The sequence below is a fragment of the Tupaia chinensis genome, unplaced genomic scaffold (genome assembly GCF_000334495.1).
Source record: "Tupaia chinensis unplaced genomic scaffold, TupChi_1.0 Scaffold143609_1, whole genome shotgun sequence".
NCBI classification, from domain to species: domain Eukaryota; kingdom Metazoa; phylum Chordata; class Mammalia; order Scandentia; family Tupaiidae; genus Tupaia; species Tupaia belangeri.
Window position 1 is genome coordinate 62,817 of NW_006203455.1, and position 7,229 is coordinate 70,045.

General features: G+C 37.5%; 1 pseudogene; it reads left to right on the forward strand.

Moving 5' to 3' along the window:
• Nucleotides 1-930: 930 nt before the first annotated feature.
• LOC102477263 (TATA box-binding protein-associated factor RNA polymerase I subunit D pseudogene) overlaps nucleotides 931-7,229 on the forward strand; it is a 7,216-nt pseudogene continuing 917 nt past the window's right edge.

Below are 7,229 nucleotides of genomic sequence, written 5' to 3' on the forward strand. Positions count from 1 at the left end.
GTTACATTGCTGGACTCCCACATGGCCAACCATGGTTTGAGTCCAAGACTTGGTGACTTGAAACTCATGCTGGAGCATGTACATATGTACCCAAAATACTGAGAGAACTGAGGAGACGGGATTGTGGTGTGGCCATCCTCCCTGGGGGGGGGTGGTGAATTCTCACTTTCTGTCTCTTTGTCTTTTTCTGTCTCTCAGTGAGCACATGAGCCCTATAGCAAAAATTTCTCTCTCTCAAAAAAACAAAAAACAAAAAACGAAAAACAAAGAGAAAATTTAATTAATTTTTATTTATTTATTTATTTATTTATTTACATTTAATCAAGCTAGGGTGTCTCTCTTTTTTATGGCTGAGTAGTATCCTATAGTGTATTTTTGGCACACTTTTTCAATCCATCCATCTGCTTGTAGACATTCGGGTTGATTCCATCTTTACAGCATACAAAAGATTTTTTTTCAGCATGATTGCACCATACACTGTGTATAATTCAGTCAAAGATATTAACATTCACATTATTCTCAACAGATAAATTTCCATTTTTTAGTGTTAAGTGTTTTACTTTTCTTCCCCCTTTGATTCCCTTCCTCCCACTCGCCCCTCCCACTGCCCCTTCCCTCCGACTATCTCCATATTCACAGTTGCTATCCATGCTTTTATACCTTCCGATCTTTCACTTTCTGCCATAGGGTGCAGACATTTTGTATATATTAAATGGGGACATACAGTGCCTCTATTTCATCGTCTAGCTTACTTAACATTAAATGTTCCATATTCATCCACTTTTTATCAAATGCCAGGGTCTCATGTTTTTTTAATGGCTGATTAGTATTCTGTAGTGTATAGAAGCCACACTTTTTCAATCCATTCATCTGCTTGTAGACATTTGAGTTGATTCTTAGCAGTTGTGAATAATGCCACAATGAACAGGGATGGGTAAGTGCTTTTCCAACTGAGTATACTCCTGTCCTTTGGGAAGATAACCAACAGTGGAATTTCTGGATCATATGGTAGTTCTATTTGTAAATTTTTATTCTACAATTTTTTTTTCACAGTGACTGTACTAATTTACATTCCCACCAATAATGTAGGAAAGTTCCCTTTTCACTACAACCTTGCTAGCACTTACTATTTTTTTAATCTTAGCCATTCTGACTGGGGTTAGGTGGTGTCTTATTGTGGTTTTGATTTGCATCTCCCTTACGATAAGGAATACTGAGCATTTTTTTCATATGATTTTTGGCTGTTCATTTGTCTTTTTTGTAGAGTTGTCTATTCAGCTCATTTGCCTATCTTTTGATTAGATTTTTTTTTTTTTTTTTTTGTGGGTAAGCAGTTTGAATTCCCTATATATTCTGGTTATCAGTCCCTTATCTGAGTCAGAGTGTGCAAATAAATTGCAACCCTATTCCAGAGTTGTTTCTTAACTCTAATTATTCTTTTGTTGTGCAGAAATTTTTTAATCTGACATAATCCCACTTACCTATTTTGGGGATTATTGCCTGTGCTTTGAGAGTCTTATTTAAGTCTTTGCCTACTCTGATGTGTCCAAAGAGTTTCTCCTGTGTTTTCAACCACTAGTTTTATAGTTTGAGGTTTTACGCTTAGATCTTTGATCCATTTTGAGCTGATTTTTTTAAAGAAAGTTTTTTCTATAGGGCATGTGCACTTGCCAGAGAGACAAATAGAGACAGAGACAGAAAGTGAGAAATCACCCCCCAGGAAGGGTGACCATGCCTCAATTCCTTCTCCTCCATTCTCTTCTTGGAATTTTGGGTACACATGCACATGCGCCTGGTGTGGCTATCCTTGTCCTCTTCCAGTTTTTAGAGAAAAAAAATATTTAAAGTTTTTTTTTTTAGAGATTTTTGCTACAAGGTACATGCAGATGTCAGAGAAACAAAGAGAGACAGAGAGCTAGAAAGCAAAAAATTATCCCCCCAGAGAGGATGGCCATGCTTCAATTCCTTCTTCTCCATTCTCCTCTTGGGACTTTGGGCACACATGCATATGTACCTGGTGTGAGTTTCAAACCTTTGGGTCCAGGACTGAATGAGGTCAACCACATGGTAGTCCAGTTCCTTAACTATTATGCCAACTGCTGGCCCCTAGAGGAAAATTTTTAAATTTTTCCGTTCACTGTGATGTTGTCTATGGGTTTGTCATACATGTCCTTCATTGTACTTCTTCTATTCCAAATGTGTTGAGAATTTTCATGACAAAGGAATGTTGAATTTTATCAAATGCTTTTTCTGCATCTTTTGAAATGATTGTATGGTTTTTGTCCTTCATTCTGTTGATGTGATGTATCACATTTACTGATTTGCATCTGTTGAATCATATTTGTATCCCAGGGATAAATCCCACTTGACCATAGTGTATGATCTTTTTGATGTTCTGTTGGATTTGGTTTATTAATATTTTGTTGAGGATTTTTTATATCTATTTTTTATGAGAAATATTGGCTTCTGTTTCTTATTTTGTTGTGTCTTTGTCTGGTTTTATTATGAGGATAATGCTAGCCTTTTAGAATGAGTTTAGGAAGTTCTCTCTCCTTCAGTGTTTTGGAAAAGTTTGAGAAGAATTGGTATTCACTGTTCTTTGAAAGTTTGGTAGAATTCAGTAGGAAAGCTATCTGGTCCTGGGCTTTTCATTATTTAAAGACTTTTAATTATTGATTTAATATTTTAATTCATTATTAATATAGTCAAGTTTTCCATTCTTCCTGGGTCTTCAATTTTACCATTGTATTTGTCAAGGAATTTATCCATCTCTTCTAGGTTTTTCAACTTGTTAGTATATAGCTGTTCATAATAATTGCTAATAATCTTTAAAACATTTCTCTGGCTTTATTTTTAACATTTCATTTTTTGTTTTTATTTATTTATTTGAGTATTCTATTTTCTTAGTAATGTTTTGTCATTTTTTTTTATCTTTCCAAAAAAACAACTTTTGGGGCCAAATGATAGCCTAACAGTTAAACATAATGCTTTATGGAGTCCAGCAGATAGTGTAATGGCTATGTTGTTGGACTCCCACATAGTCGACTGTGGTTCGAGTCCTGGACTTGGTGGCTTAAACTCACACTGGACATGTATGCATGCATACCCAAGATCCCAAGAGGAGAATGGAGGAGAAGGGATTGTGGCATGGCCATCCTCGCTGTAGGGTGATTTCTCATTTTCTGTGTCTCTGTCTTTCTGGTGAGAGCATGCGCCCTATAGCAAAATCTCTCCAAATCCAACAACAACAAACAAAATACATGCTTTGTGAAGCAATCTCACATGAGAAGGCTGCCATTTGAGTCTGGAGACCTTCCTGAGTACACTGAGTGCACATGTGCCTGTGATCTAGTGCTGGCTGAAAGCTGGGAGTGGACTGTGGCACTAAGACCTTGTTGGAGTGCTGTCTCATTCTCTCTTTCTCTCACTCATGGAAGAAATATTGATGTTTTATATTGTTCTCATGTTGTGTTTTAGTTTTAATTTCATTTACTTATGCTCTTATTGGTATTATTTCTTTTCTTTAATTAGCTTTGGATTTTTTTTCTTGCTTTTCTAGTTCCTTATGGTGTGTATAACTAGGTTATTTGAAATCTTTCTAGGGTGTCATTAGGGATCTCTCACTTACCTTTTCCCAGCAATGAGTGAGTGTCCCCTGGCCCCAGGTCAATCTCGTCTAGGTGTTTTTCTCCCCCGCCCCCAGTGTTGTTATCTTGAGTCTCTGTGCTTCAGAAGGCTTTAGTCATTTCCTTGGTGGAAATGACTCCCGTGTCCTTCCTTGACATTCGACTCAGATGTGTACTTACAGATTTGGTGTTTTGTTTCTTCTTTGTGAAGGAAATGAGCATGGAATAGTTATTTATTTATTTACTTATTTATTTATTTGCTGTACCGTGTGTGTAGTTGCAAGAGAGAGAGGGAGAGTGAAAGCGAGAGACGGAGACAGACAGAGAGAGGGAAAGTGAGACATCACATCCTGGGGCGGGGATTGGGGGGGTGGCCAGGGAAATGGCCATGCCGTAATACGTTCTGCTCTATTTTCCTCTTGGGTTTTTGAGCATGCAAGCACGTGCACTCAGCGTGATTTTCAAGCCATCAGGTCTGGGATTGGAACTGTGGTTGGTAGTGTGGAAATGCAGTGCCCTAACCACCAGGTCACCTGCTGGCCCTCAGCACTGATTACTTTTCTTCAGTAGTCTTGATGTTGTCCTTTCCAGAGGTAATATTTTTTTAAAGTACAAATTGGTGATGTAGCTCCACCAAAGTGGACTGTTTCTTTTTTAAAATTAAAAAATGTGTGTGTTTTCAAAATAATAGTGTTTTTTTTTATACTCTTATTTTTCTAGTCCAGAAAATTAGAGATTTTCTCCCTAAAAAGAGATAATATAAAAATCTTGGAGCTTCCACACTTTGGGTAAGAATTAAAATATTCTTTATAATGAGGTCTAGTAATATTCTCTTGTGTTTTTGTAAATCCAAATGTTTTTATGCCTTCTATACACAACACTTAATACATATTTTCAAACTTTCTCACTTTTGTTAGAAAATATTGAGATGATGTTTTATCACTTATTGTACGTACTGAACAAAATTTTGTTTTCCTATTAAAGTATTTAAAAGTAAATGGGAGTCGATCTAACTTTAGAAAATCAAAGTACAGGGCCAACTGGTGATGGTGGTTAAGGGGGCTGGATTTTACGTGGCCAACAGTGCAGTTTGAATCCTGGAAACCACAGCTTGAAAAACACACTGGGGTCCTTTCCTCCAGCATGGCTGGTGGAGGAAAACCAAATCAAAGGGAAAGTGATGCATAAATTTGAAGACTACATCAGGAATGGATTCACCTGACTACATGCCATCTGATTCAACTATAGAATCTGAGAATCAAAGCGATTGCTCCTGGTCTGGGAGCAGCTTATTTAAAACACAGTGTGTTCCTTCCTCACCTAAACAGAGGCAAAGGAACCCCACTCAAAATTTTGTTTATTCATCTGAGAATGCTACAGAAGACTCATCAAGCGACTCATCTTTTGAGCCCAAACCATTGACTTTAAAAGCTATTTTTGAAAGATTCAAGAAGAAGAAATGGAAAAAAAGAAAATACAAGCCAACAGGAAGACCAAGGGGAAAACCAAAAGAAAGGAAAAACACCAGAGGGGCACAAATAGATAAGAAACAAGTTAGAGGCAAAGGCCATAAGTTACCATTTATAGAATCAGAGAATAGAAGAAACCCACTACCATGGAGGACAATTTTAACTTTCGAGCAAGCTGTTGCCAGAGGATTTTTTTTAACTACATTGAAAAGCTGAAATATGAACGCCACCTTAAGAAAGCCCTGAATAAAATGAATGTTGGGGAAGATTTAGAATAAGATCTTGATAGTCATAGATACAAATATTTAGATGATGATGGATCCATTTCTTCTATTAAAGAGCCAATAGTGGATGAAGCAATTAATCTTGAGCCTGATAATGAATGTGATATTGAGTTGGTAGAGGAGAGTTGTTTTATAATAAGTTCTGAATTCCCAGTTTTCAAGAAGATGAATGTATATTTAGAACAAGAGAATAATACTAGAGAACCTACTTGTCTAAGAAGAGAGCTTCAAAAGCCAAAACCATTGGGCAGAAGACAGAATGGCCTGAAAATAAGACAAGAACATGAATGGAAAAGAAGGTAAACAATACAGAAGAAAAAGTGACTTTTCATAGAAATATGCCAACTTGGGGATGGAAAAATTATTTCATGAACCTCCTAAGACTGTCTCTAAAAAAGTTTTATGAAAATCCTAGAGAACTGGGACCAGCAGCTGGCGTAATGGCTATGTTGCTGGACTCCCACATAGTCAACTGCAGTTTGAGTCCTGGACCTGGTGGCTTAAGCTCATGATGGGGGCATGTGCGTGCATGCTCAAGTTCCCTAGAAGAGAATGGAGGAGAAGGGATTGTGGCATGGTCATCCCCCAGGGGGGTGATTTCTTGCTTTCTGTCTCTCTGTCTTTCTCTTCTTTCTGGCAAGCACATGCACCCTATGGCAAAAACTTCTAAAAAAAAAAAAAAAAAGAAAAGAAAAAGAAAAGAAAATCCTAGAGAATAATAACTAATTGGGAAAAACAATAAAAACATCAGGGAAACACTAAGACATTACCACTTAATAAATAACAAACAGAAGTTATTGTACTTCTTCTTTTTTTTAATACTTAATGATTTCATAGTAAGACCTTACAGAGGTCTTTTTAGCACTGAAATAATAAAGGAGATTGTAATCCTGAAAAGAAAATCTTAATAAAATCACTGCCAACCAAAACACAAACACACACACACACACACACACACACACACACACACACACACAGATACAAAAAACCACACTGGGTGCATGGACTTGCATGCCCAAAATCTTGAGAAGAGAATGAAGGAGAAGAGATTATGGAGTGGCCATCCCTCAAAGGGGATGCTTTCTTACTTTCTCTCTCTCTTCCTTTCAATCTGTTGAGTAGGCATGCCCTATTCCAAATTAGAAAAAAAAAATCAAAGTATAACAGCATCAAAAAACTAAAAAAAAAAATATGATCATATCAATTGATATATAAAAAGCATTTGGCAAAATCCAACACCCACTGATGATAAAAGAAAAAAATAAAAGAAACTTTCAGTCCAACCATGGGAGCATGCTGGATGCTGCTGCTTGGCTGGCCGAGGTCACATAGGAGGGCCAGATTTGATTTTCTGCTCATACTAAAAATCTCAGCATGGTGGCTTGCACCTGTATCCTAGTGACTTGGGAGGCTGAGGCAGGAGGATCTCAATACATTAAGACCATGTATAAAAACCACTACATGGGTCTGGCAGGTGGCATAGTGGTTAAGGCACTATATGCTCACATGGCCAACTGTGGTTCAAGTCCCGAACCTGATGGCTTCTCTCTCTCTCTCTCATTCTGTCCCTCTCTGGTCAAATTAAAATAAATAAAGTTCAATAAAATAATTCTTTAAAAAATCACACACACACGCTCTCTTTCTCTCTAAGTAAATTGGGACTGGAGGGGAGCGTCTTCAATTTGACAAAGAAATCTATAAGAATCCTACAGCATGGGAAAGTGTGACTGGGTGGGGAAATCTGTCTTCTACGGGGATAGAGTGTTGGCATTTTGGTGGCAGGAGGTGGGGTAGGGCTTCGGGAAAGACTGAACATTGTTGGGGGGGAGACACCGAAAATGGCAAACAGA